Source organism: Pseudorca crassidens, chromosome 18 (assembly GCF_039906515.1).
Source record: "Pseudorca crassidens isolate mPseCra1 chromosome 18, mPseCra1.hap1, whole genome shotgun sequence".
Lineage (NCBI taxonomy): Eukaryota > Metazoa > Chordata > Mammalia > Artiodactyla > Delphinidae > Pseudorca > Pseudorca crassidens.
In genome coordinates this window covers 29,628,483-29,655,328 of record NC_090313.1, presented here as the reverse complement: position 1 = coordinate 29,655,328, position 26,846 = coordinate 29,628,483, and the positions used below count along the sequence as shown (strand labels likewise).

At 39.5% G+C, this 26,846-nt stretch overlaps 1 long non-coding RNA gene across 1 annotated transcript in view; it reads right to left on the bottom strand.

The window, feature by feature from the left end:
- The window catches only part of LOC137211192 (uncharacterized), a 486,842-nt gene that overhangs the window by 278,202 nt on the left and 181,794 nt on the right, over positions 1-26,846 (bottom strand). Inside the window, exons 7-8 of the long non-coding RNA XR_010936941.1 lie at positions 24,993-25,240; positions 23,970-24,115 (exon numbers count right to left, since the gene is read on the bottom strand). This is a non-coding gene — a long non-coding RNA (uncharacterized lncRNA). The remainder of the gene's footprint in view (positions 1-23,969; positions 24,116-24,992; positions 25,241-26,846) is intronic.

The following is a 26,846-nucleotide window of genomic DNA, read 5'->3' as shown; positions in this document are numbered from 1 at the left end:
GCTCACAATTCTGGAGCCTAGAAGTCCACGATCAAGGTGTCAGCAGGGTAGGTTTCTTCTGAGGCCTCTCTGCTTGTCTTACAGATAGCTGCCTTATCACGTGTCTTCACATGGACTTCATTCTGGATGTGTCTGTGTCCAAATGTTCTCTTTTTATAAGGCTAGTCACGTTGGATTAGGGCCCATACCAAGAACCTAAACCTCATCTTAATTACGTCTTTAAGACCCCATCTCCAAATACAGTTGCATGCTGAGGTACTGGGGGTTGGGACTTTAGCATATGAATTTGGGGCAGGGGACACAACTTAGCCCATAACAATGTATCAAATAATAATATAGTATATAAAAGAGTATATTACATAAAGGTAAGATATAATAAATGTATGTTATACATAATATGAGAAAAATAGCCTGAATGTACAGTTGGCTCTTGGCATCAGGGTGAATTGACCAATTTGCACAATTCGCACATTGGATGTTCTTTTTTTTTTGAATTTTTGAATTTATTTTCTTATACAGCAGGTTCTCATTAGTCATCAATTTTATACACATCAGTGTATACATGTCAATCCCAATCGCCCAATTCATCACACCACCACCCCACCCCATAGCCGCTTCCCCCCCTTGGTGTCCATACGTTTGTTCTCTACATCTGTGTCTCTATTTCTGCACTGCAAACCGGTTCATATGCACCATTTTTCTAGGTTCCACATACATGTGTTAATATACGATGTTTTTCTCTTTCTGACTTAACTTCACTCTGTATCACAGTCTCTAGATCCATCCACGTCTCAACAAATGACCCAATTTCGTTCCTTTCTATGGCTGAGTAATATTCCATTGTATATATGTACCATATCTTCTTTACCCATTCATCTGTCGATGGGCATTTAGGTTGCTTCCATGACCTAGCTATTGTAAATAGTGCTGCAATGAACATTGGGGTTCATGTGTCTTTTTGAATTATGGTTTTCTCTGGGTATATGCCCAGTAGTGGGATTGGTGGATCATATGGTAATTCTATTTTTAGTTTTGTAAGGAACCTCCATACTGTTCTCCATAGTGGCTGTATCAATTTACATTCCCACCAACAGTGCAAGAGGGTTCCCTTTTCTCCACACCCTCACCAATTTTGTTGTTTGTAGATTTTCTGATGATGCCCATTCTAACTGGTGTGAGGTGATACCTCATGGTAGTTTTGATTTGCATTTCTCTAATAATTAATGATGTTGAGCAGCTTTTCATGTGCCTCTTGGCCACCTGTATGTCTTCTTTGGAGAAATGTCTAATTAGGTCTTCTGCCCATTTTTGGATTGGGTCGTTTGCTTCTTTAATATTGAGCTGCATGAGCTGTTGATATATTTTGGAGACTAATCCTTTGTCTGTTGATTCATTTGCAAATATTTTCTCCCATTCTGAGGGTTATCTTTCCATCCTGTTTATGGTTTCCTTTGCTGTGCAAAAGCTTTTAAGTTTCATTAGGTCCCATTTGTTTATTTTTATTTCCATTACTCTAGGAGGTGGATCAAAACAGATCTTGCTGTGATTTATGGCAAAGAGTGTTCTTCCTATGTTTTCCTCTAAGAGTTTTATAGTGTCTGATCTTAAATTTAGGTCTCGAATCCATTTTGAGTTTATTATTGAGTATGGTGTTAGGGAATGTTCTAATTTCATTCTTTTACATATAGCTGTCCAGTTTTCCCAGCACCACTTATTGAAGAGACTATCTTTTTTCCATTGTATATCCTTGCCTCCTTTGTCATAGATTAGTTGACCATAGGTGCATGGGTTTATCTCTGGTCTTTCTATCTTGTTCCATTGATTTATGTTTCTGTTTTTGTGCCAGTACCATATTGTCTTGATAACTGTAGCTTTGTAGTATAGTCTGCAGTCAGGGAGTCTGATTCCTCCAGCTCTGTTTTTTTCCCTCGATACTGCTTTGGCTATACGGGGTATTTTGTGTCTCCATACAAATTTTAATATTTTTTGTTCTAGTTCCGTAAAAAATGCCATTGGTAATTTGATAGGGATTGTACTGAATCTGTAGATTGCTTTGGGTAGTATAGTCATTTTCACAATATTGATTCTTCCAATCCAAGAATATGGTATATCTCTCCATCGGTTGGTATCATCTTTAATTTCTTTCATCAGTGTCTTATAGTTTTCTGCATACAGGTCTTTTGTCTCCCTAGGTAGGTTTATTCCTAGGTATTTTATTCTTTTTGTTGCAATGGTAAATGGGAGTGTTTCCATAATTTCTCTTTCAGATTTTTCATCATTGGTGTATAGGAATGCAAGAGATTTCTGTACATTAATTTTGTATCTGGCAAGTTTACCAAATTCATTGATTAGCTCTAATAGTTTTCTGGTGACATTTTTAGGATTCTCTATGTACAGTATCATGTCATCTGCAGTGACAGTTTTACTTCTGCTTTTCCAATCTGGATTCCTTTTATTTCTTTTTCTTCTCTGATTGCCATGGCTAGGACTTCCAAAACTATGTTGAATAATAGTGGAAAGAGTGGACATCCTTGTCTTGTTCCTGATCTTAGAGGAAATGCTTTCAGTTTTTCACCATTGAGAATGATGTTTGCTGTGGCTTTGTCATATATGGCCTTTACTATGTTGAGGTACGTTCCCTCTATGCCCACTTTCTGAAGAGTTTTTATCATAAATGAGTGTTGAATTTTGTAGAAAGCTTTTTCTGCATCTATTGAGATGATCATATGGTTTTTATTCTTCAATTTGTTAATATGGTGTACCACATTGATTGATTTGCGTATATTGAAGAATCCTTGCATCCCTGGGATAAATCTCACTTGATCGTGGTTTATGACCCTTTTAATGTGTTGTTGGATTCTGTTTGCTCGTATTTTGTTGAGGATATTTGCATCTATATTCATCAGTGATATTGGTCTGTAATTTTCTTTTTTTGTAGTATCTTTTTCTGGTTTTGGTATCAGGGTGATGGTGGCCTCATAGAATGAGTTTGGGAGTGTTCCTTCCTCTGCAATTTTTTGGAAGAGTTTGAGAAGGATGGGTGTTAGCTCTTCTCTAAATGTTTGATAGAATTCACCTGTGAAGCCATCTGGTCCTGGACTTCTGTTTGTTGGAAGATTTTTTTTTTTTTTTTGCTGTACGTGGGCCTCTCACTGTTGCGGCCTCTCCCGTTGCGGAGCACAGGCTCCAGACGCGCAGGCTCAGTGGCCATGGCTCATGGGCCCAGCTGCTCCGTGGCATGTGGGATCTTCCATGACTGGGGCACGAACCCATGTCCCCTGCATCGGCAGGCAGACTCCCAACCACGGCGCCACCAGGGAAGCCCTGTTGGAAGATTTTTAATCACAGTTTCAATTTCATTACTTGTGATTGGTCTGTGCATATTTTTTATTTCTTCCTGTTTCAGTCTTGGAAGGTTATACCTTTCTAAGAATTTGTCCATTTCTTCCAGGTTGTCCATTTTATTGGCATAGAGTTGCTTGTAGTAGTCTCTTAGGATGCTTCGCATTTTTGCGGTGTCTGTTGTAACTTCTACTTTTTCATTTCTGATTTTATTGATTTGAGTCGTCTCCCTCTTTTTCTTGATGAGTCTGGCTAATGGTTTATCAATTTTGTTTATCTTCTCAAAGAACCAGAGATTAGTTTTATTGATCCTTGCTATTGTTTTCTTTGTTTCTATTCCATTTATTTCTGCTCTGATCTTTATGATTTCTTTCCTTCTGCTAACTTTAGGTTTTGTTTGTGCTTCTTTCTCTAGTTCCTTTAGGTGTAAGGTTAGATTGTTTATTTGAGATTTTTCTTGTTTCTTGAGGTAGGCTTGTATAGCTATAAACTTCCCTCTTAGAACTGCTTTTGCTGCACTCCATAGGTTTTGGATCATCGTGTTTTCATTGTCATTTGTCTCTAGTTATTTTTTTATTTCCTCTTTGATATCTTCAGTGATCTCTTGGTTATTTAGTAACGCATTGTTTAGCCTCCATGTGTTTGTGTTTTTTACATTTTCTTCCCTGTAATTCATTTCTAATCTCATAGCATTGTGGTCAGAAAAGATGCTTGATATGATTTCAATATTCTTAAATTTACTGAGGCTTCATTTGTGACCCAAGATGTGATCTATCCTGGAGAATGTTCCATGCACATTTGAGAAGAAAGTGTAATCGGCTGTTTTTGGACGGAATGTCCTTTAAATATCAATTAAATCTGGCCTATTGTGTCATTTAAAGCTTCTGTTTCCTTATTTATTTTCATTTTGGATGATCTGTCCATTGGTGTAAGTGAGTTATTAAAGCCCCCCACTATTATTTTGTTACTGTCCATTTCCTCTTTTATAGCTGTTAGCAGTTGCCTTACGTATTGAGGTGCTCCTATGTTGGGTGCATATATATTTATAATTGTTATATCTTCTTCTTGGATTGATCCCTTGATCATTATGTAGTGTCCTTCCTTGTCTCTTGTAACATTCTTTATTTAAAAGTCTATTTTATCTGATATGAGTATTGCTACTCCAGCTTTCTTTTGATTTCCATTTGCATGGAATATCTTTTTCCATCTCCTCACTTTCATTCTGTATGTGTCTCTAGGTCTGAAGTGGGTCTCTTGTAGACAGCATATATATGGGTCTTGTTTTTGTATCCATTCAGCAAGCCTGTGTCTTTTGGTTGGAGCATTTAATCCATTCACGTTTAAGGTAATTATTGATATGTATGTTCCTATTCCCATTTTCTTAATTTTTTTGCGTTTGTTTTTGTAGGTCCTTTTCTTCTCTTGTGTTTCCCACTTACAGAAGTTCCTTTAGCATTTGTTGTAGAGCTGGTTTGGTGGTGCTGAATTCTCTTACCTTTTGCTTGTCTGTAAAGCTTTTGATTTCTCCATTGAATCTGAATGAGATCCTTGCCGGGTAGAGTAGTCTTGGTTGCAGGTCCTTCCCTTTCATCACTTTAAGTATATCATGCCGCTCCCTTCTGGCTTGTAGAGTTTCTGCTGAGAAATCAGCTGTTAACCTTATGGGAGTTCCCTTGTATGTTATTTGTCGTTTTTCCCTTGCTGCTTTCAATAATTTTTCTTTGTCTTTAATTTTTGCCAGTTTGATTACTGTGTGTCTCATCATGTTTCTATTTGTGTTTACCCTGTATAGGACTCTCTGTGCTTCCTGGACTTGGATGGCTATTTCCTTTCCCATGTTAGGGAAGTTTTCGACTACAATCTCTTCAAATATTTTCTCGGGTCCCTTCTCTCTCTCTTCTTCTTCTGGGACCTCTATAATGCAAATGTTGTTGTGTTTAATGTTGTCCCAGAGGGCTCTTAGGCTGTCTTCATTTCTTTTCCTTCTTTTTTCTTTATTCTGTTCCACAGCAGTGAATTCCACCATTCTGTCTTCCAGGTCACTTATCCGTTCTTCTGCCTCAGTTATTCTGCTATTGATTCCTTCTAGTGTAGTTTTCATTTCAGTTATTGTATTGTTCTTCTCTGTTTGTTTGTTCTTTAATTCTCCTTGGTCTTTGTTAAACATTTCTTGCATCTTCTCGATCTTTGCCTCCATTCTTTTTCTGAGGTCCTGGATCATCTTCATTATCATTATTCTGAATTCTTTTTCTGGAAGGTTGCCTATCTCCACTTCATTTAGTTGTTTTTCTGGGGTTTTATCTTGTTCCTTCATCTGGTACATAGCCCTCTGCCTTTTCATCTTGTCTATCTTTCTGTGAATGTGGTTTTTGTTCCACAGGCTGCAGGACTGTAGTTCTTGCTTCTCCAGATGTTCTTAATATCACGGCAGGCATGGATTATAACTGCCAAAGGTATGCAGAGGAAGAAGCTATTGCCCCCTCTGAGCCACTCTGGTTGAGGAATAGGAAATCCATGGGCTCATCCTCCCCTTTTCCTGAAAAGACACCAGGGCATGGCCTCTCGCCTCCTGACCTGGGAAGGGGAAGCTGCTAGAGACAGTCAATGTCTCTTAACTGCTTGTTGGGGTAATTTGCAAGCTCAGTCCAGGTCCTAGTGCCCATTTCCACTGTTCCTCCAAAAGCTTGGTCACCTGAACTACAGTGACACCCAACGACATGGAAGAATCTTAGCAATTTAATATTAAAATTTAAAAGTAAGTTTCAAAACACTGCTTACAACGTGTTACCCTTTTTATAAAGTGAGAACAATTAAAACAAAACTGCATATACTTTGTAAGAACACTACAATGACACATAGAATTAACAGTGATAAATACAACAAACTATATAAAAAGAAAAGCAAGAAAATGATGACTATAGGATCCAGGATGGTGGTTACCTCTGGCAGTAAACATCCATACAATGAGGTGGGGATGGAGGCATGGAACAGGTTAGATTTAGTAACAGCCAGGGTCCCAGCTTTTGTTTTGGATGGTGGATCAAAGGAGATCATTACATTATTTAAAATAACAGAACAGTCAATTAAATAAACAAAAGTGGGGGGAAACTAGGTTGTTAAGAGTTGATCTCAGTCTTAAATTAGCTAAGAGTCAGGGTTACTTATTACTTTCCTCTCCTCTCCCATTCCTCCAGTTAATGAAGAATGAACTGTATATTTTAAAGGATGATATAGGTTTCCTACCTAAACATTTTAGTTTGTCACCACCCAAGCTGAAAAATAGCAGATCAAGAATTATTTAGGTGGGCTTCCCTGGTGGTGCAGTGGTTGAGAGTCCGCCTTCCAATGCAGGGGACACGGGTTTGTGCCCCGGTCCGGGAAGATCCCACATGCCGTGGAGCAGCTGGGCCCGTGAGCCATGGCCGCTGAGACTGCACGTCCGGAGCCTGTTGCTCCGCAACGGGAGAGGCCACAGCAGTGAGAGGCCCATGTACCACAAAAAAAAAAAAAAAAAAAAAAAAAAAAAGAATCATTTAGGTGTATCCTCAGCATTTGCTACCTAAGGAATTTTCCAAACATAGTTCCCAGCCCTAACCCCAGAGATTCTGATTCTACAGCGGCAATAAGATCTGAGAATCTATATTTTATGTTGAACTCCAAAGCAGCTCCTAGGAAGTTTGACTTCAGGGTCTTGGTGATTGACTGTGTCTTATACTTTGCTACTACATTCACTCTCTGAAACCTTTCTGTTTCCATATTACTCTTCCTTCAGGAATCTTTACTGGTTCATTTTTGCTGGCCAAATCTAAATCCCCTGCCCACCTTTCAAGGCCCTCTACAATCCGGTGCCACCCTAATTATGCAGATTTATCTTGCACATTCTCCACAGGCATGTGTCAATACAATCAGGCTGCCTCTCGCCGCCACCAAATGTGGAGCTCATTCGAGCCCCCAGTCTAGTTTCTGTGCAGTCCTTGTCTGGAAAAGCTTCTTCCCTCTCCTCTGTCTCTCCAGATCCAGCCCCAGATCCAGGCCAGCCCCAGGCCAGAATCAAAGCTGTCCTTCTCATATAAGCCATTTCTGACTTTACCAGCACATAGTAGCCTGCAATGGATTCCTGTGAAGCGACAGACACATTTCCTCATTTCTCTTTACTCATAGTAGACCTCTGTGTGGCTACTTTTTTTTTCTTCCTCTTCATCCACTTATGATTTGGATTACACTGAAACCAGTGGACACTAACAGTACCATCACTTTGGCGATTCCTTCTAGGAAATGTCCATCTCCTTTTGTTCCCCGGCTAATGCCTGAGCCACGCTGTTGACAGAATGACATCCCACCACTGATCCTAGTCAATGGAATAGGAATGACTCTGTAATCCAAACCAGGCCAAGGAGGTCCTTCCCCAGGATTTTTAGACTCAGTGCCCAAAGATTTGAAGCAGAAAAAGATAACAGTTTGGATGCCGATGTCTTAATATCTGCCATGTGTTCTGCTATGGGTAAAAGAGAGGCAGAGAGGGCTAATGTTCCAATAGAGAAAAGAAGGAGCAGTTGAACAGAAACAAGCAGAATCAAGGACTGGAGAGAAAGTTCCGGTAGTGGTTGAGTGCATGTTTCTGGCTAGTTCCTGAGTCTTGACTGAATTCCTTTTCTTGGGTTAGTGAGACCCCTCAGTATTTAATAAATTCTTCCCTTTCAGTTTTGCTACTTTAAATGGAGTTTCTTTTACTTTCATGCAAAGAATCAATCTTCTTTATGATCCATTCTCCACGAAGCTGACCCTGCTCATCCCCGTCCACCTTCCTGAGTCCTCTCTCGCCTGCCAGTCAAGAAAGCATGTTGGGCTTCCCTGGTGGTGCAGTGGTTGAGAGTCCGCCTGCCAATGCAGGGGACACGGGTTCATGCCCCGGTCCGGGAAGATCCCACATGCCGTGGAGCGGCTGGGCCCGTGAGCCATGGCCGCTGAGGCTGCGCGTCCGGAGCCTGTGCTCCGCAACGGGAGAGGCCGCAACAGTGAGAGGCCCGCGTACCAGAAAAAAAAAAGCGCATGCTATGACAGGGATGACTACTATTAACTAGTTCAGTTCTCATTTACTGAGTGCCCTGTGACCATGTGATGCTAGGTGCTAGAGATATCAGACCCTAACACCCAGGAGAGAAAAGCAACATTAGACCACACTCTAAAGAAGGAGTTGACATTCAGCCATTCGCTCAGCTCACCTCAACTTTGACCTTCCCCAGAATCTCCTTTCGTTTCTAGAATGTAAGCTCCCAACATTCCTGGAACCACCCTTCTGGGTCTCAGGATTAACATTTACTGATTAAAAGAGAGAAGTGTAATTATACGTAATTAAATACATTCTCTCAGGTTTGGCAAAAAAGGAAAGAAGACTAAACCCTCTTCTTACTTCAGTGCAGGGAATGCATATTCTCAAACTTCACAAAATAGATTATCTCCTTGATACCTGACTTTCAGAGAACAAATCATTGACACACATATCAGCTCACTCAATGTGTTGACTATTTTTACTCCAAATCTTCACATTTATATAGCATATATCCATATTCTTAAACGATGGATTTCATGAAGCAATAAGAATTCTGAGCACATTTAATACATCTAATATAAATTAGTTAATTATTTGCTCTGTGACCAAAGCAAGGATTGTGCTTTGCTCCCAACCTGGGTTTCACAGATAACACTGTAGCTGGTGTCCCAAACTGCACTGTGGCCATGAAGAAATGTTCCCACTCACTTTGCACCAGATCTATAGAGCACACATATTTATGCCTGCCAAGTATTCAGGCTTTTGAAAGGCTCACCCTGTGTCAGGGCTCTGAATTCTGTAGTATCAATGGAATTTCGACACACAAAATAAAGTTAGCTGTGGTAAATGATTAGCAAGGGAAAACTGAGGGTCCCATGGAAAAATCAGAACAATAAAAAGTGTTAAAAAAAACCCAGTCTTTTGGACACTCCCAGAGTCTCTCCCTGTGGATCAATTAACTGACACACTCAGATGCTGGCTGTCCTTCTTGTTTTCAGAAACACAGTCCCAATTACTGGGCTCCAAACTGCTACATTTTATAGCTGAGATGATTTACAGCCGACGTTTTCATTGCACAGTATGTGTTCCTCTTTGCTAAACAAAAAGTTCACAGAGAAGAATGGCAATTGAGGAGGGAGAAAGGGAAACAGGCACCTGAAAGATCAGACTCAAAAAGCCAAATGCAAATTAAGGAAAAAAACAGCAGTCTTTGGACTTCGGCCCATATTCTTTTGCATTTGTTGCCAAAGGCGTATTTAAAGAAATACCCGCAGTTTAGAATTTACTTTTTGCCTTTGTTGGAAGTGCTGTTCTGCCATAGGGTTGGTTGAACAGTAAACCTAATTCAGTCACCAAAGGACAAAAAGCTATCAGTCAATCTATTTTGCTATCTTGCTTTATTTATGACCAAGTCAGATAGACTATCGGAGACCCTTTTACTTGCTTAATGCTCAACCATTAAAAATATTTCTAGTGAAGTGTGGGAAGTAGGCTTCAAATTTAATACAGATGTGGACGAAGCCTCAAACCTATCCCAAACCATCCGCTGAGGAGGAGAGTTTACTTGCTGTAACAGATTTGGACTATTTAGTTTAAATAAATGAGGCATCCACCTCTTCGATGTGATGGTACAAAACCACTCTTCCCTGACCTGTGGCTTATAAATGAATTTTATTTTCCAAGTTCTGTCTTGGGAAATTAAGAAATTACACACGATAAAAAGGGAATCCAACTCAGAAAACGGTACAGATTTATCTGCTGTAAAACCTTTGTACTCAGGGGTTTTCAGTGAGGGGAGAGAGGGATATTACCTTCCAGGAATCATCTGGCAATGTCTGGAGACACTGTTGGTGTCACAACTAAGGTGAAGGGGGCTATTGGCATATGGTGGGTAGAGGCCAGAGATTTGGTTAAAGGTCCTCTATTGTGGAGGACAGCCCCCCACAACAGAGAGTTATCCAGTCCAAAGGTCAAGAGTGAGGGGATTGAGAAACTCCGCTTTATACCTTCACATGAATTAATTATCAGATCCTTTCATAAATTTAGCTAACTAACAGCAGGTTTCTGTACAGTTTTATCTCATCGAGGAAAGTGCCTTGGGTGAGGAGGAATTAAGAAAAAGGCAGCAGAGACCTCAGAGGGAAAGAAGAAAACTAAAAAGGGCAGTTACCAGAGTTGAACACAAACCTCTCCCTACATTTCACCTGGGCTTAAAAACCAATTACCTACTAGAACCTAATTAATAATCAGCCTTGTTACACCCTCATCTCTGTTCTAAAAGATGACTTGGCTCTACTCCTGTTCCCACAGGTGTTCAAATTTTCCATTTACTTCTTTGCACAAGGAAACAAATTTCCCTTTTTTTCCTCACCTCTTGGGGCTTCTTTCTGGACTTTTAGGTCCTAGAATTTAGCTTTTGATGTTCAAGACAGAAAATAGGCCTCATTTACAACAACCTTTGTGTATTATATTTCAAAGTCAATTTCGCATTATTCACCCCAAAGTCTATATGTTTTGTCTATGATACAACACTGGGACAGAGGTATCTGCCAACTTAACAGAGAATTCTCAATGATATAAAGGGTACTAACCCTCTCAGTTCTTTAAAAGTATTGATACACATCACAATCTGTCAGATCAACATTTCCCATCACTTTTCCTTAGAAGAGTAGTTCCTTGTATGTTGCCTGGAGAAGAGTCATACAACCACATAAGATAATAACATTATACTACAAATGAGAAACTGAGTGTAGACTATGATCCTGCGCTCTGCGGAATGTTTTATATACATTATATTTTTCCTTTCCACAACAGCCTGAGTTGGGACTCGTTTTTCCCATTGTACAGGGAAGTAGCTTGCCCAAGTTTCATGGCTAATAGTGAGCCTGGGATTTCAGTACAAGTCCATCTGTGTTCAAATCAGTGCTCTCAAATATTGTGATCTACTACTGGGTTAAACAGTTAAGTAGAAATTCTTTACTGCAGAATTTCTTAGACCCTTTAATATACTACTTCTATTTATAAGCTCTGAACTCATTTCCCAAACTGATTTGTCCCATGCATCCTTTTCACCATGAAGCATCCTGCATGATCAGATCTCCACAGGACCTCTTTAGAACCAAACCATGTTCTGCACCTGGCAGGACCTGGTCAGAGAAAGATCTGAAGGGAAGCTCACACCAGTTAGTTGTTCACTGAGTAACCTGAACTGGTGACCACAGAATCACCACCGAAAAGCCTTGAGAAGCACGACAAGTGTCAGGGGGCTGATGAGAGAAGGTGTATTTTCTGAGAGCAGAGGCTAAAGGGAGTCAGGCTTTTTGTAGAGTTGCTTTTAGAACTTAAATCAAGCACAATTTTCTCCCTACAAGCTTCATGTTGGGGTCTTTACCAATGAACAGCTGGAGAGTATTAAAAGCTGTGTGAATATTTTCTTACATTTGAGAACAGGAGATGTTAAAATAAACTGGCAAGGCAGGTTTGGTGACTTATGAAGTGTCCCGCGCTATAAGCAGTCTGGCTGACTGCGAGATTGGTTCATAAAGGCCAAAAATGAAGTGTTACCATTGAATGCATTTCCACATTTCCATAAAAACATTGTTAGCTTGCTATGCTTTTCAAAACTTTCCTCTCTGTTCCTTACTTTTATAGTCAATACTTAAGTGGGATCATGATTCTGGGAAAATTCAGACTGGGAAACAAAGGACAGTCAGATAAAGGGATATAATGTATCCCATAAGTCATATACACTTAGAGAAACCAAGAGGAGAGACAGCAAAATAAAGCCAGATGCGAATTTGATATGATTATATCATCCCTTCCAATAAGAAGAACACTTCCAAATTCACATCTTTTTTTTCTCTTGGAATTAGTTGCATCACTGAATTCTTTCAAATAAGTGAAGCGTTGAGCAGCTCTTGCCCAAAAAGAATTACATGAAGCCCACACAGGGCTTTGAACATTCATTTGCATTTGAATGATGCAAATTGTAATTTGGTATAATAAAGTCTATGTGACTGAGCAGGAGAAATTATATGAACAACCAGAATTCCATTCAAGTCCTCTCCTACTTCTAATCCCAACATGCTAACTTCAATCTACATGTGCCATCAGAAATGTGTTTCTGTAAAATAAATAATAGCCTTCCTAACCCTGACACATCTGCCTGGCTTAATAGGATCAAATTATTGGTTATTATGGGCTATTTTCATTTAATGTATTCTCAAGGATTCCCCATGAACAATATATGTTTCTGAGTCTTCTTTGGTACAGCAGTTACAGCATTATGGTGCCACAATAAGAGCGAACCTAAGACATGTTCAGGTTCTGACGTGGAATTAGCACAGTGACAAATCTGTATTATGAAAGATCATATCTTTGCAGGAAAAACAATATTGATCATTTGACTATCAGACTACAAACCTCTATAAAGGTACCTCCTTATTTTCAAATACAAATAGACAGCAAGGCAAGAAAAGCTGTCTGATCTTTCCTCAAAAGGGTTAATTTATATAATTTCTAAGCCTGAATATTACACCGTAGGATAAGGGGGACTAAGGTATCACAATTTGGGGGAATGCCAACATGAAGGGGAAATGCCATTTCTCTTCACCGTGTGAGTGTGTGTTTCTTTGTCACTATAGCATTGCACCGTCCCCTTGAAGCTGAGCTTAAATTTTGCAAAGCACTTTCATAAAAAAGTATGACTTTTTTTAGTCTTTGTATCGACTCCTAGACTTCAGAGAATCTTAGAAGTCATCTAGTGTCCCCACCAGCCCCTCCAATCGGGACTTACTTCTTCATTGATGGGCAGTAAGGCTCTCTTTAATGGGGAGGCAGCTAAGGATGCTTTGGGGTAGTTACATCCCCTGTTGTGTGTTTCCATGTTTTGAAAGTGCTTCCATAAACAAAAGCAGAATTTACTTCCATAAAGTTCTTCAGTACCCTCAGGAGGAGCAACACAGACTAAATCTAGTCCCTCTTTAAAAGACCAAAAGGCACACCAGCCCACCCTTGGAAGGATCTGCTCTCCCGAGAGCCAAACATGGCTGTTCATTCAAGCATTCCTCATGTGATGGTGAGGAGACTCAAGCATCCTTGCCTCCTTTCTCTGACACTCCTTCACAATCTCGTCTTCTCTACCCACCCTTTCATGTTTCGGTTTTCTCATTTTCCTTCCCCTTGTCTTCTCAAACCACACACTCCCAACTGTCATATGGATGAAGATAACCAATTCTGAATCTCCAATACAGATTTCTCTTTTGAGCTCAACTCCTACCTGAACCATATGCAGGCACCAAAGGCATCTCAATCGCAAAATGTCACAGCAGCGTCTTTCCTCTGCATTCCCAATCTCGATCAATGCTATTTACCATCACCCAAGGAAGACATTTTGAGTCATAATAAATCCTCTTTCCCCCCTCAATAAATTTCCCTTCCAGTAACTCTACTTCCTAGAAAATCCTTGAATTCTGTTCCCTCTTCTCCATACCTCTCCTACTAACCTTCAATCTGGTCTCCTTGGTTCCAGTCTCACCTTATTTCCCTCACTATGGCCAGGGTGATCTTCCCAAAACACAGCATGTTTGTGTCACATCCATTCTAATCACAATAAAGGAAACTGTATCTAACAAAACCCCCTTTCACATCATGCAAAAACTACCCTTATTGGTCATGTTCTATCGACAAAAAATATGCAAATAAATCGTATTCTGTTTTTTAGAAGAAGTTTGAGTTAAACAAAAGAAACAGTTGTCAGAAAGGAAGAACTGCTGCTTTCCAAAACATTTCCACCCAGCTCATCAGTTCTCAGCTGTTAGTTGACAGTAAACATATGGGAGGAAACTACAGTATCAGACAAAGATTTAAGAGCCCCATAAAAATACCTGTATATTTAAAGAAGACATTTTCCAGACCCTCATACTTGTGTAGAATAAAAGGATATGTTCTGAGATTCTTTCAGTTTTTAAGAAAGAAGTTAATCTTCCATCTCCCCCATCATTAGTAACTCCACTGGACTTTTACGCCTTTCTACACACAAACATTATAGGGGGTTCCGATAGAGTTCTCTAGGAGGGATAAAGGCACTGAGGAGAAGAGTTTGAAAGGTTTGTGATTCAGTGGCAGAAACAGAAACCTTTATTACAGTTTTTTCATGAGGCAGGTTAGCTTCTATTTCATACAAATTGTCCCTGTCACGAACAGCATCACACTAGAGATGAAAATGGATTTCATTAATCTTCAGTCACTTTTATGGAACAAAGCAGGGTGATTTAATTATATATTCTTAGGATCCTAAAATTGACTCTCCCTTTCTTGGCTCTTACAATTTTCAGTAAATACACACTAAGACTCACAACTTTGGAGTTTCTTGATGAGTTTCCAAACAAAATATCTCAGATGTGTTCATTTGTCTAAATTTATTTGAACAAAATATTTAAAGGATGATGATGGAATGGACCCTTCCAGATGAGTAGGATGTCTTGAGTTTTCAAATTTACTTACTTCTCTTTTGACAAAATCCACAGTACAGTCTCATTGGCAGTGAAGTAAAATTAAAAAGTTCTTCTTTATTATTGTTATTTTTTAAATTGACATATAGTTGATTTACAATATTGTGTTAGTTTCATTTATTATTGTTATTGGATCTTGAAGAGTAATGAACTCTGAAAAAATAAAACACTAAATCATTAATAATAAATAATTCCAGTTAGGTCCCAGGCCTGAAGTCTGAATTTTTTCATCTCAAAAGGACTGACATACACTCTAGAAACAAAACTGGTTTTCTTGCATGTTTATAAGTGTTTATGTAAGTGTGAAGCAATGAGTTTTATTCTTCACTTCCTTCAAAAACAGGAATATTTGGGGTTAGATTTGCTGGTGCAGATCTTCAAAGCCACAGTCAGGTGTTGCCAGCAGCTTCTGAATAAGTTCATTTTTACTTGGTGTAGGTTTAAAAAAAATTGGTCCATTAATGAATATTATTTGAATTGAACTTCCATAGTTCTGTGGAAAATCAAGCAGCACACATGTTTTGGTGGCCATATCACAAGCTCTTCACCCTCCCCAAGGACTTGTGAGGGTGGACATGTTCATGGTCAAGTCACTGTCCTGTTTGTCTACCCAAACCAGATGATCTGGGTCACCATTACGCAGAAAAATGAGACTTGATACTGTTTCAAAGAAGGAAAAATAATTGCAATAGTTTTTGCTCTAAATTTTGCCATAAAATGCTTTTTTAATCCTCTCCAGAAACTTAGAGACTATTTCAGATGCAACAGAAAACTTGAAAAAAAAGAATGGAATGGAAAGAATGGAACTTCTAGCAAATATTCCATTTGTCATGCATTTGGATGCCACCCGCATTAAGCATCTGTAAGGCAAAGACCCAAAGCCACACAGATAGACATATCAGCCCGAGGAAAATGGAAACATTCCACATCAAAAGGAATGTGCATTATTTTAAATGTTTCTGCTTCACATGTAAGATAATTGATGTTGATAGAGAGATGTAATATTACATGATACTGACCTAGATTTAATGTAGACTTTCCTCCTTCTTCATGGAATCCAGAAAGTCTCTTTTCTTGGTAAGATGTTACAGTCATCTGAAGAATATATGGTCCAAAATAGCAAGGGGGGAGGTACAATCCTGTAAGACCAAGTCTCAAAGCCACATGCCACCACTCTGAATCTTTGGTGCCATCCTGCAGGCTACCTACCACAGCTTTCCTCCATTAAGTCAAGATTAGGAAGCTGAAATAGCATTGTTCATAAGACTATATAAATGCAACTACCTTTCTGTGAAGCTATTTGGAAATACATGTCAAAAACCTTTAAAATATGTCTATCCTTTGACTGCATAATTCCTCTTCTCAGAATCTATTCCAAGGAAATAATCACAGATGCAAAGAAACATCTGTGTTATAAGAGAAAATAAGTTTATCTTTTATAAATAAATAAATTTTTATAAATAAAAGATCCAGAATAACAAAATGGTCGATTAAATTCAGGTGCATTCATTGATACTAAGACTCACTTTTTTCCAGATTTTAACATCTCTGAAATTGGAATGTGTCTGATGGTAGCTGGCCCCTTATTGTCACCATCAGCTACGAAGTAGCCACAAAGTAGCTGTCACCGGCAGGCATGCATTAACTTGGTCACAGATGTTCATCTTGTCATTACCTCAAATGATTGATGTACATTGTTGGTACTACACATGTTGATTTCACTGCCATTTAAAATGTCTTCAAAAGTAACACTGTGATTGCGTATTGAGATGAAAAGTTATTGTGTACACAAATAGGCATGTAAACAGAGCTGCAGTGGGTAAATTTTATATTGGTGAAGCACATATTCATCCTAGGGGAAATGATCACTATTCCATATTTTGTTCCAAAGCAAAAAAATCGTGTGTTTTATAGAACCTAAGTAGATGAAACTGTGCTACATTTTGTTTGCTGAGGAATATGCAAAAGAAGCATCTCCTACACGCTAAGTAGTGCAACTCAAGCCAAGAGCATTGCCAAACGCTTAGGAGAGATGAAAGAAATGTCAAAGCATCAAAAGGCTGGTGTAAGCAACAAATGTGTTTCAGGAGATCATTAAGGCTTTGTGTCATAGCTTAATTGGAAACATTTTTTTTTCCTTTCGTAGTAGTATGTAAAATAAGGTGTTGTACAGTTAATGGCATCTTAAAATCATTTAAAATAAAGACTTCCTGGAGACATAGAGAAAACTTTGGGCTTAAATAAAAATATAAAAGAAGAATAAGAAACTGCAAACTCACAACCATGTGAAATAATTTTTAAATAGTGTAGAAAAGTGAAAGAAAATATATTAAAATGTTAAAAATTCTGTCAAGTGAGACTATAATTAATCCTTATTTTCTTCTTCCTTTTTATGTTGCCCAGATTGTTTTTTTCAACTTTCCATGTTTTTTTTCTAATAATAGAATGTAAAATTGGAAACGTTTTTCTTTTTTTTAAATTGAAGTATAGTTGATTTACAATGTTGTGTTAATTACTGATGTAGAGCAAAGTGATTCAGTTATACATATATATACATTCTTTTTTTAAAAAAGAATGTTTTTTTAATTAGTTCAAAATAATATTTAGAATATTAAAAACAAAGGTGGAAATGCACCCTCCAGGGTCTCACCACTTCTTTTATAACCATGACTGTTATTTATCTAAGCCTTTTTTGAATCTGTTTATACTTTATATCCTTATTCTTCTGTGAGATTCATAAGCTTCCAGTTCCACCTCCTGCCAGGTGTTCCTAGATTGGGCACGTGCATGTCAACCCCAACTATATTCTTTACACCTTCATAATGTTCAGTCAAACTTTCTTGGCCTTTGTTATTCCAACCACAAATGCTAATTTATTAAATTTTTTCTAAATATTGAAGCTCTTTCAGAAAAAGTAAGGATCTTTCCAACTCAACTTTCTTAATACTTATAATTATTTTGAGTTCACTACCCTAGGCTATTCTGAGATCAGGTCTATAGCAGAGCACGTTTATTCCTAAGTTATTCATCCAGTTGTGGCATCTTTCAGTTTCTTTTCTGTATGACAGAAACTAAGAGGAACAAAAGAGGAAACACATCTTTTTTCTGGGTATATTATCGATCAAAGGGCTGTCTAGCTGGTACAGTTTGCAGCCATGGACTTTTTGATAGTAACCTTACTATCATAAACTAGAATTTCTGAGTTCACTGAGAAGATGAACAAGGAGAGCATAAGGTGAAGATGGAACAGAAATAAGGAAACACAGAGGCTGAATTAAACCTCAGAACCAGGGGACTCTGGACAAGCTGAATTCATGCTGGGGAATGTATCCCCAGGCCCATCTTTTTCTCTGCCCTGGATCTTTCTAAGTTTTACTGCATTTACAAAATCCGTCTCTGTCTTCTCTGGTCTCTCTCATTCTTCTACAGTTGAAAAAAAAAAATGTGCCCAAATGCCACAGGCAGCCTTGGGTTGCAAACAGGAAACAGGATGAACCCCAACTTCACATGCTTGGGCTGACAGAAGACTTCCCCCAGAGGAGCATCTCTATTTGTCTCTGCAGTTAGCAAGGTTGCATCCTTTGTGCCTCAGGCACATACACACTTTTGTCACTCGTGGAATCTGTGAATGGCCCTCCTGCAGATGTGGCGAGACTATCAGAGCAATCAGTTCCACAAAGAAAGATCACCGTGCCCCAAACTAAGCTCTCCACTGGCACCATCAATCAGCCAAGTCCTTCAGTCCCCCACAAGTAAACTTATTTGATGGTATAATTATAAAATCATCTAAGCATTTAACCTGCAGCCCATAAGCTTGTTCAGCTCCCTATTTATGCCCCATCCCACCCCCAACTAGTTAAAATAATAAATAAATAAAATGTGGTTTGATGCTACTCGCTAACAACTGTTAATCAATACCTGACTTGGTCTGAGATTGAAGTTCAAGACTTAACTTTGCCGGAGCCAGACTTTTCCCAGCGACTTGGACACAGAGGCATGGTGGGAAAGGATGAGATGCAGAGATGACACGGCAATATAGAGCTTACTGCAAATCAGAGACACAACACATCAGCTCAGCGTGGGGAGAGGAACATCCGGAGTGCAAAGTTGAAGGAGATGGGAGAAGGGTGTGCTGGAAGTGTCTTGTCACCGTCACATTAAGACTTAGACTTTGTGGGACTTCCCTGCTGGCACAGTGGTTAAGAATCCGCCTGCCAATGCAGGGGACATGGGTTCGATCCCTGGTCCAGGAAGGTCCCACATGCCGCAGAGCAACTAAGCCCGTGTGCCACAACTACTGAGCCCACGTGCCACAACTACTGAAGCCTGCGCGCCTAGAGCCCGTGCTCCGCAACAAGAGAAGCCACAGCAATGAGAAGCCCACGCGCTGCAACTAACAGTAGCCCCCGCTCGCCGCAACTGGAGAAAATCCACGCACAGCAACAAAGACCCAATGCAACCAAAAACCTTTTAAAATTTTTAAAAAAGACTTAGACTTTGTAAAGTCGAATCTGCCAAAACTTGTAAAATAAGGATACATCTCATTGCTCTGTCATGTGTGAGATGTTCATTAGCATTTCATGCAGGCAGGCAGAAAATTGCTGGGGGAAAAAGGAAGAAATCACATTCCGAGCTCATCCCTCACCAAGAGCTGCAAATGTGGCACTTCTGCACAGGAGGAAACCATAGCCTGCTGGCAACAGACGCTTCATCAACCCAACCCACAATGAAAACACAAAGCAAGCAAAAGACGCTGCATCTTTACTGCTCTCAGGACGTTGAGAGTATGTATCAGTCTTAGGAACATTTCCTGGGATCATTACATAAACTCTCTTTGCACCTGAAGTACTGTGCTCCCTACCTGAATTCTGTTTAACTCATTAGAACAGAGGTATGATTCACTTCTTTAATGATCAAATATACCAGAAATCCGGGGAAATGAGGAAAGAGGGAAGGAAAGGCATTACCGCAGCCAGAGCACTAGAGGGAGGCTGGGTTTCATCTCTGTCCCAGCCCCATTCTTCCAGGACTTTTCAGAAGAGGAGCCCTCTCGAATCACGCAGGGCTCCACAGCCCCAAGTGATAAACCAACCTCGATGCTGGATTTGACTTTCATCTTTCAGGTTATGTTGGTCCTTGCCACTCTGCAAGTTCCCAGTTATCCATGGCAACAGGGAACACATGAAGCAAACGAAGGCAAGGCCTTCAAATCCTTTACCTCATCCTTCAACACCCTTTTAGCAAAACCAATTAACATGGAACAAAGTGGACTGCTTGACATTTTACCCCTTCCGCCTTTAATTGCCCTGTTTCTGGTGGCAGAGTAATGAAGAGCGACATGGTCTAAAGGCCGGATGTCTAAAGAGGACAAAGTGGGCCGGACTATTGGCGCCTGAATTCTGAAGAGTCAGTTTTGTATCTGAGTCACTTCCAAGATGAGGGCGTTATCTTGCGGGAGCCTAGACTGACCAGTGTTTGGCCTGAGTAGTGCTTTGCGTTACAAATGTATGCTGAGGGGGAGGACAAAATAAGAAGCTATTACATTGTCTTAAATGTGTGTCTTTGAATTGACTTCCTGTCACCTGCCACTAAACACCCTCATGTTGCTGCCTGCAAAGGACTGACAGCTTTCAGCTGCTGCTGTCACCGTTCCTTGCACGCTGACACCTCAGATCGTAGCACCAAACCTTAGCACCCCTTTCTTTTAATATACCAGGATTTATTCCACATCATCCAGGTCTGATGGTTCATCTCTTAAAACAACAAGAACCACCTGAGACTATTATTTAGCCGTTTAAAAACCATACTGATGCAGAACATTCGATGACATGGGAAAGTGCTCATCATATAATATTAAATGAAAACACCCAGATACAAAATTATATATGCAACACGATCTGATTTGATTATGCATATATATGTGTGTGTGATTCCAAAATATTAATCTTGATCATTTCTTGGCAAAGTGGTTAAGAGTAATTTTGATTTTCTTCTTTATGCTTTCAAAAATTTACTAAATTGAGCATGTATTATTTTCATAAGCAGAAAAGAAATAATCTTTTCAGACTGCTACACAGAGGTAAGATAGTCCTCAGTTTAAACCTGCATGTTATTGTTTATTTATACCACATTCTACTCCACTAACTTCACTTCCTATCGTCTGGATTTCCCAAGGCCCACACGGTTCAACTTTGTTTCCGGCATCCGGGATGCAAATGAGGTCAGCAGGCTGACTTCTGGGTGACTCAGCGCATCATGTGTCAGGAAGCAGAAGGAACCAGAAGACCTGGATCCTGGTCCCCAACCTGCCCCCAAGAGTAATCAGGGCCTTGGAAACCCCTGAGCATCCTGGGCCAAACTCTCCCCCTATGTGAACGGAAAGATTGGGCCCATCTTACTCAAAATTTCTACTTTCCATGAGCTGCTAGATCCAATGGCAACAGAATGCTCTAATCGCCACGAGTGTGAGGTTACTGCAAAGTTCTGTTCACAGAGCAAATGATTCTCACGCAACCAGGAGTGGTGAAAGCCAAGAGTCATAAATATGCAGGAGATCCAGCATGCTGCTTTATCTCAGAACAAATCTCTCAGGCAAAATGTTCATTGCAGATGTAAACACAGCCCAAATTTGGGGCGGGGGCTCAAAAAAGAGATAGGCAAGGTAGTCTTTGAGAAACATTAAATTATGTAATATTCCAAACATAAATAAGGAGTTAATATTTAAGTTTAATATTTAAGTTTAATAGTCTGAATTCATCTGAATCATCAGGTGACTCAAGTATAAACACCTGGAATGATTACAATAACCTGATCTGAACAATTAGTCACAGAAAATATAACCCTTAACTTGGATGGGATTATTGACATTTTAAAGCTAAACTCTGAAAATTATACAAGCAATACATAAATTCACTGTAAGATAAAATTCAAACCATACAGATATACATAGAGTAAAAACTGGAAGTTCTCCTTCAAGTCTCACCCTCTGCCCACCCACGCCTCTACTTATAGGTAACCTATTTTAGACCTTTTAAAAGTACATATCTTTACATAGTTCCTGTCTGTCTCTCGCAAAACACCACAAGAATATCTATAAATATCACAAGTCTTTGTTCTGTCAAATTTAACCAAAAACTTGACAAATTTCTTACTAAAATGGAATAGTTGCTTTTCAAAGAAAAGTCCATTATTTATAGCTTCTAGAATTGATGCTGACCATTATTCTCTATCTCTGCTAAATCTTGTTATCTTTAAAATAATAAGCAAATAAACATGGATATTAGAGGAAGAAATGTTACTAGGACAGCAAGAACAGCACAGAAGCCTCTGCGTGCGCAATTCTTGGCCTCCCAGACACAGGCATATGCCACCCTTATTAGCTCAGACTCTTAACTGAGCTCAACAGATGCCCCAGGTTAGTTCCCATTTGACAACACATCCTGCCTGTGGGCACTGCTAGGAAACAGCATCACAACTCTTGCTTCTCTGCAAAACCCGGACAGAGCTTTGGGCTCGAGAGGAAGGATCAGGTATTTTGCAGGTACTAGAAGTCCAGAGATGGCACTTAGGGACCAGCCCTTAAGGTTTCATTATTTAAATGCTGACACGGACAATTTATTACTGGCAAAACCAACTCTGTGCAGAGATCACTTAAGTATAGAGCTCACCTAAGAGGGGAAAAACATAAGGAATTAGCCAGACAGCTAAGGCCCTAAAAATTATTACATTAGGCTCAGGGAGGGGAAATGATGCTTTTGTTAAAGTAGAGGAAATACACTCTATCTACTAATAAAAACTATCATTTATTGGTGCTTCCTATTCTAAGCATCTTATGTGTAAGTTAAACAATTTAATTTTACAACAAACCCAGACAAAGGTGCTATTATCATATCCATTTTAAAGATGAGGAAACTGAAGAACAAAGAGCTAGTCAGCTTCATCTTGACAGGATCTTGGCTCTCCCTCCTAGTAGCAAAATGGCTGCAGTAGTGTCAGCCTTTACATCGCCTCACCACACCATTCAGAGGAAAAGAAGCCCTTTTCTGGAATCCACATTCTCACTGGCCTGATTGTGTTACATGCTCTTCCCTTATGGACAGGGAGACTGAAATATTCAGATTAGACTAAGCCAATCAGAACCATCTGATTACATACCTGGAGGTATAAGTAGGATCAGTGTCATGTAAACTTCCTGGGGGATAACAGATGCTGGAGAGGTGAACACCAAGCGTCTACTACAGTACTCATCAGCCAGAAAAGCACAGAGAGTTCCTCCAACAGTATAATTATAATCATACTCCAGCTTGAATCTCTTAATTCCCATTGGCACTATTTGTTCTGGAACAATATGTCCTCCACGTAGTTACCTTTTTTTTTTTAAGTCAAAGTTTTATTCTATCTCCTCTTCCCCAGGATCAATTTTTCCTAGGGACAATAGGTTTGCAATACATGTTGGGCACTCTTAGGCATATATGTGATAATTATTTTAATTAGAAAATTTGATAGTGCAGAAGTAGGACTATCATATACTTTGTGATTAGAGAAAAATCAAGATTTCAAGTGAGAAGATTCTTTCTACCTAGTCGTCGTACGTATGCGTTATTTTACCCCTGAGTTATAGAGTTAGTGCTTACACACAAGCAAAGCGCACAAGTGAAAACAAGAACTGTATGAGCCCTTATGAAGTGCTCAGAATTGCTCCTCTGCTTTTATTCTAAACAGATAATTAGCTAACCAATTTAAAAGATGTTCTCAAATGAAGATGCCACGGTGTTCCTTGGGAACACATTTTAAAGTTTAATGAATGACCTTCACTATCAGTGTGACGCTTATACTGAAACTAACATTGAATTCAAGTTAATCCAATAAATATTTGTTAAATTTAGTGTACCTACTATGTAACCATCTTGATCATGCCCGTGTCTCAGTAGAAAACATCCTCTACAGTAGCCTCCATAAACTAGAAGACCACAGTTGTACATAAGTTGATCAACACATAGGTATCTGAGCATCTGTGCTAGGAAAATAGGCATGCAAACAAGTGTAAATGTTATCCTCGACCTTACCTCTCCAGGATACATGGTTGAATTCCATTTTCCTAGTTCTTCATCATTTCCATGGCTTTCCTCTGGACCTTCTGCTAGTTTTCCACAGGTACGATAAATTGATGTCTCACAATTGAACTCCACAAATACAAACAACAAAATGGATTCTAGAAAAAAATAAGTGGTTTATTTTGAGAAGCAGATTCCCAACCACAGTGCTTTTACATTAAGTTGTGCTTGAATGGAAAAGAAAAATAAATATAAAACTGAAAGAGTAAACATAAAAGATATCACCTAATAATCCAGAAACATCTCATATGATTGTTACTAGGGACGACTAATCCAGTACATCCCTTGGCTAACACCAGCTGTCCATAACTGAAGCAGACCAGCAACCATTCCCAGGCCTACAACATACATGCACGCTGCCGAGAAGGACTAATTCTATCAAAGCCTGAGCAGCTCCAAAGTTCCTTCATTTCTGCTCTTAAAGAAGTTTCAGAATCATTTTAGACCTCTCCAGTGTGATTTAAAGCTCCAGAACAGCCTATTAAGGGGTGATTGAGGTCATCTTGTTTAATGCAAGAATCCCTCTACACCCATGGTTATCCATCGACCCAGAAATGGGAAGCTAAGCATGGTTGCTCCTATGATTGTCAAGTTCCAAATATTGGGAAGCCATTCCTTACACTAGGTCAAAGCCAAGTCCTTATACACCTCCACTCTGCCATTCCTACCAAAATATGTCTAATCCTTCTTCCAATGACAAGCCTTTAAATAGAGGAAGTCAGCTATCATATTCCCTTCTTAGTCATATCTCCTCTGTCTTCATAGAACATCCTGCAGCTCCCATATATTTTGTATCATCTTTCTCCTTGTCACTTCGGTTAAGCAAGTTAAGTGATACAAAATCTAGACGTTTTGGAAAATGTACCTGCTTCCTTTTCTACCACACTGCTTTTGTTAAAGGTGTTTATATTCATTTTGCAGTCACTCCGAATTAAACAAATAAGTGAACCAGTATACAACCCAATAAGCATTTACCCTGAGGATGTCCATTTTGTCATGAGTCAACATTCATACTGCTTTGTGTCTCTTTAAATGATACTCTGCTGATTTCCTCCACCTTTGAGTCTCTCTGTATTCGGCCTTCCCCATTCAGTCATTCTTGCCCAGGAGATTAAGGTCAGGTAGCAAATGCCTCTTTTCTCCATCATCTAACTGATCATGCTGGGTGTGACATTTCAACCTCTCCTTCATCTGGAGAAGTGACCTCATGTTAGATGGTAATGCTGTGGAGGAAAAAACAGAAAGAGAAAAAGCCTATTAACCTTCAGAAAATGATCGTACAATTTGTGCTTCTCAACACCTGATTATTTTCTAAGCAGCAAAACTTTCAATTTATTGAGCCCTAGGTGGGTAAGTGATGCTTTTATAAACAGAGAACATGAGATATCATTTTGCAGTGATCCTGTGGCAACTACACAAACTGGGACAGATTGAAGTAATGACCAACTATGAAAACCACAGATCTGAGTTCCAAACACAAGGTGTTCTCTCTGCACATTTCTACATTGTTATTTAGATAGGTAATTCTAACATGTAACTCCAAAAGGCGGAATTCAGACTTGGTCTGAAAGACCTGGGTTATAATTGTAGGTCTGACCGAAGTATTCAGTATAGACCCAGCTTCTACTGTGTATAGTACCCTTACCTATCTTTACCTTCAAAACACCCTGTCAAGACCCAGGAAGAAGGGCTCCATTTTACAGATGAGATCACTGAGGCTTGGAGACTTATGACTCGATGAAGCTCACGTAAGTGCCAGATGGAGTTAAAATAGGAAATAAATCAATCATTGAATCAGGATACCATGCTAAGTATTCATCGTAGTAGTCTTCAGTGTTTATTATAGCCTCTCTTCTCCGAGATCTAATATAACAAAATTAACTTCTGCTTTTACTTGCCCTAGATTTTTGACAAGTGACACAAGCAAAAGTCAAAAGAGAAGAAGGATCCTAAGAAGGTTGCAAACATGTGTCCTGAAGGATACATCCCCAGGGCACTGCCCGGCAGCCAACCCTAATCTTGGCTTCAGGGATGAGAAGCCATCACATGCTCTGATAATGCACGAACACTGCAAGGTTATCTCAGCACCTGTTAGTGGCCACGCCTCCTTCTGTTCCTTGCTACAGAAACCTGACTCTAGATACCTATTTCCAGCAAGTATATAGGACCTTACAAAATACTGGGTCTCAAGACAGGAGTACCCAATGTTCCACCCTCTCTGGATTAAGGTATGAAAACATTTTTTTTTAATGTGCCAGTGTGGGGAGGGCATATTTTTTTCTTTCTCATTTTCTGAGATCACTGGGAATTTTCTCACTGAAACTTTTTCAGAAAAAAAAATCCTTGGGGGGGCTGTGCAATTTTCCAGGTATTTCTGAACCTTCACACCACTTACTCTGGGATTAACCACATGAATATCATGAATCATTTTTAGGTAATTTAGCACAGAACAATTTTCTAATCTCTGCTTTGCCATTTTCTTTATAACTGTGGGCTAGTGACATATGTTCCTTCATCTGTAAAATGGTGATAATATTAGCCTACTCCAGGGAGACTCTGTAAGAATAATAGAAGAAAAACCTTTAAGTTCATCTATAGCAACCACCCCCATGGATGAAGATTTCTAAGGGATTTGGGAGGAGTCAGAGGGAGCACAGAGGGAGTGGGATGATATAAGGAACTGAGAGCAAGAAGCCCAGCCCACCCCTCCCCCAAATATATTATCCCACCTTATCTCTCTCTAGTACAAGCACTCTCTTATGATCTACTTCTTCTGGTGAAACAGTTTCTCCATCAGACCTCCTGTAGGTCCCAGCTAACTACAAATCC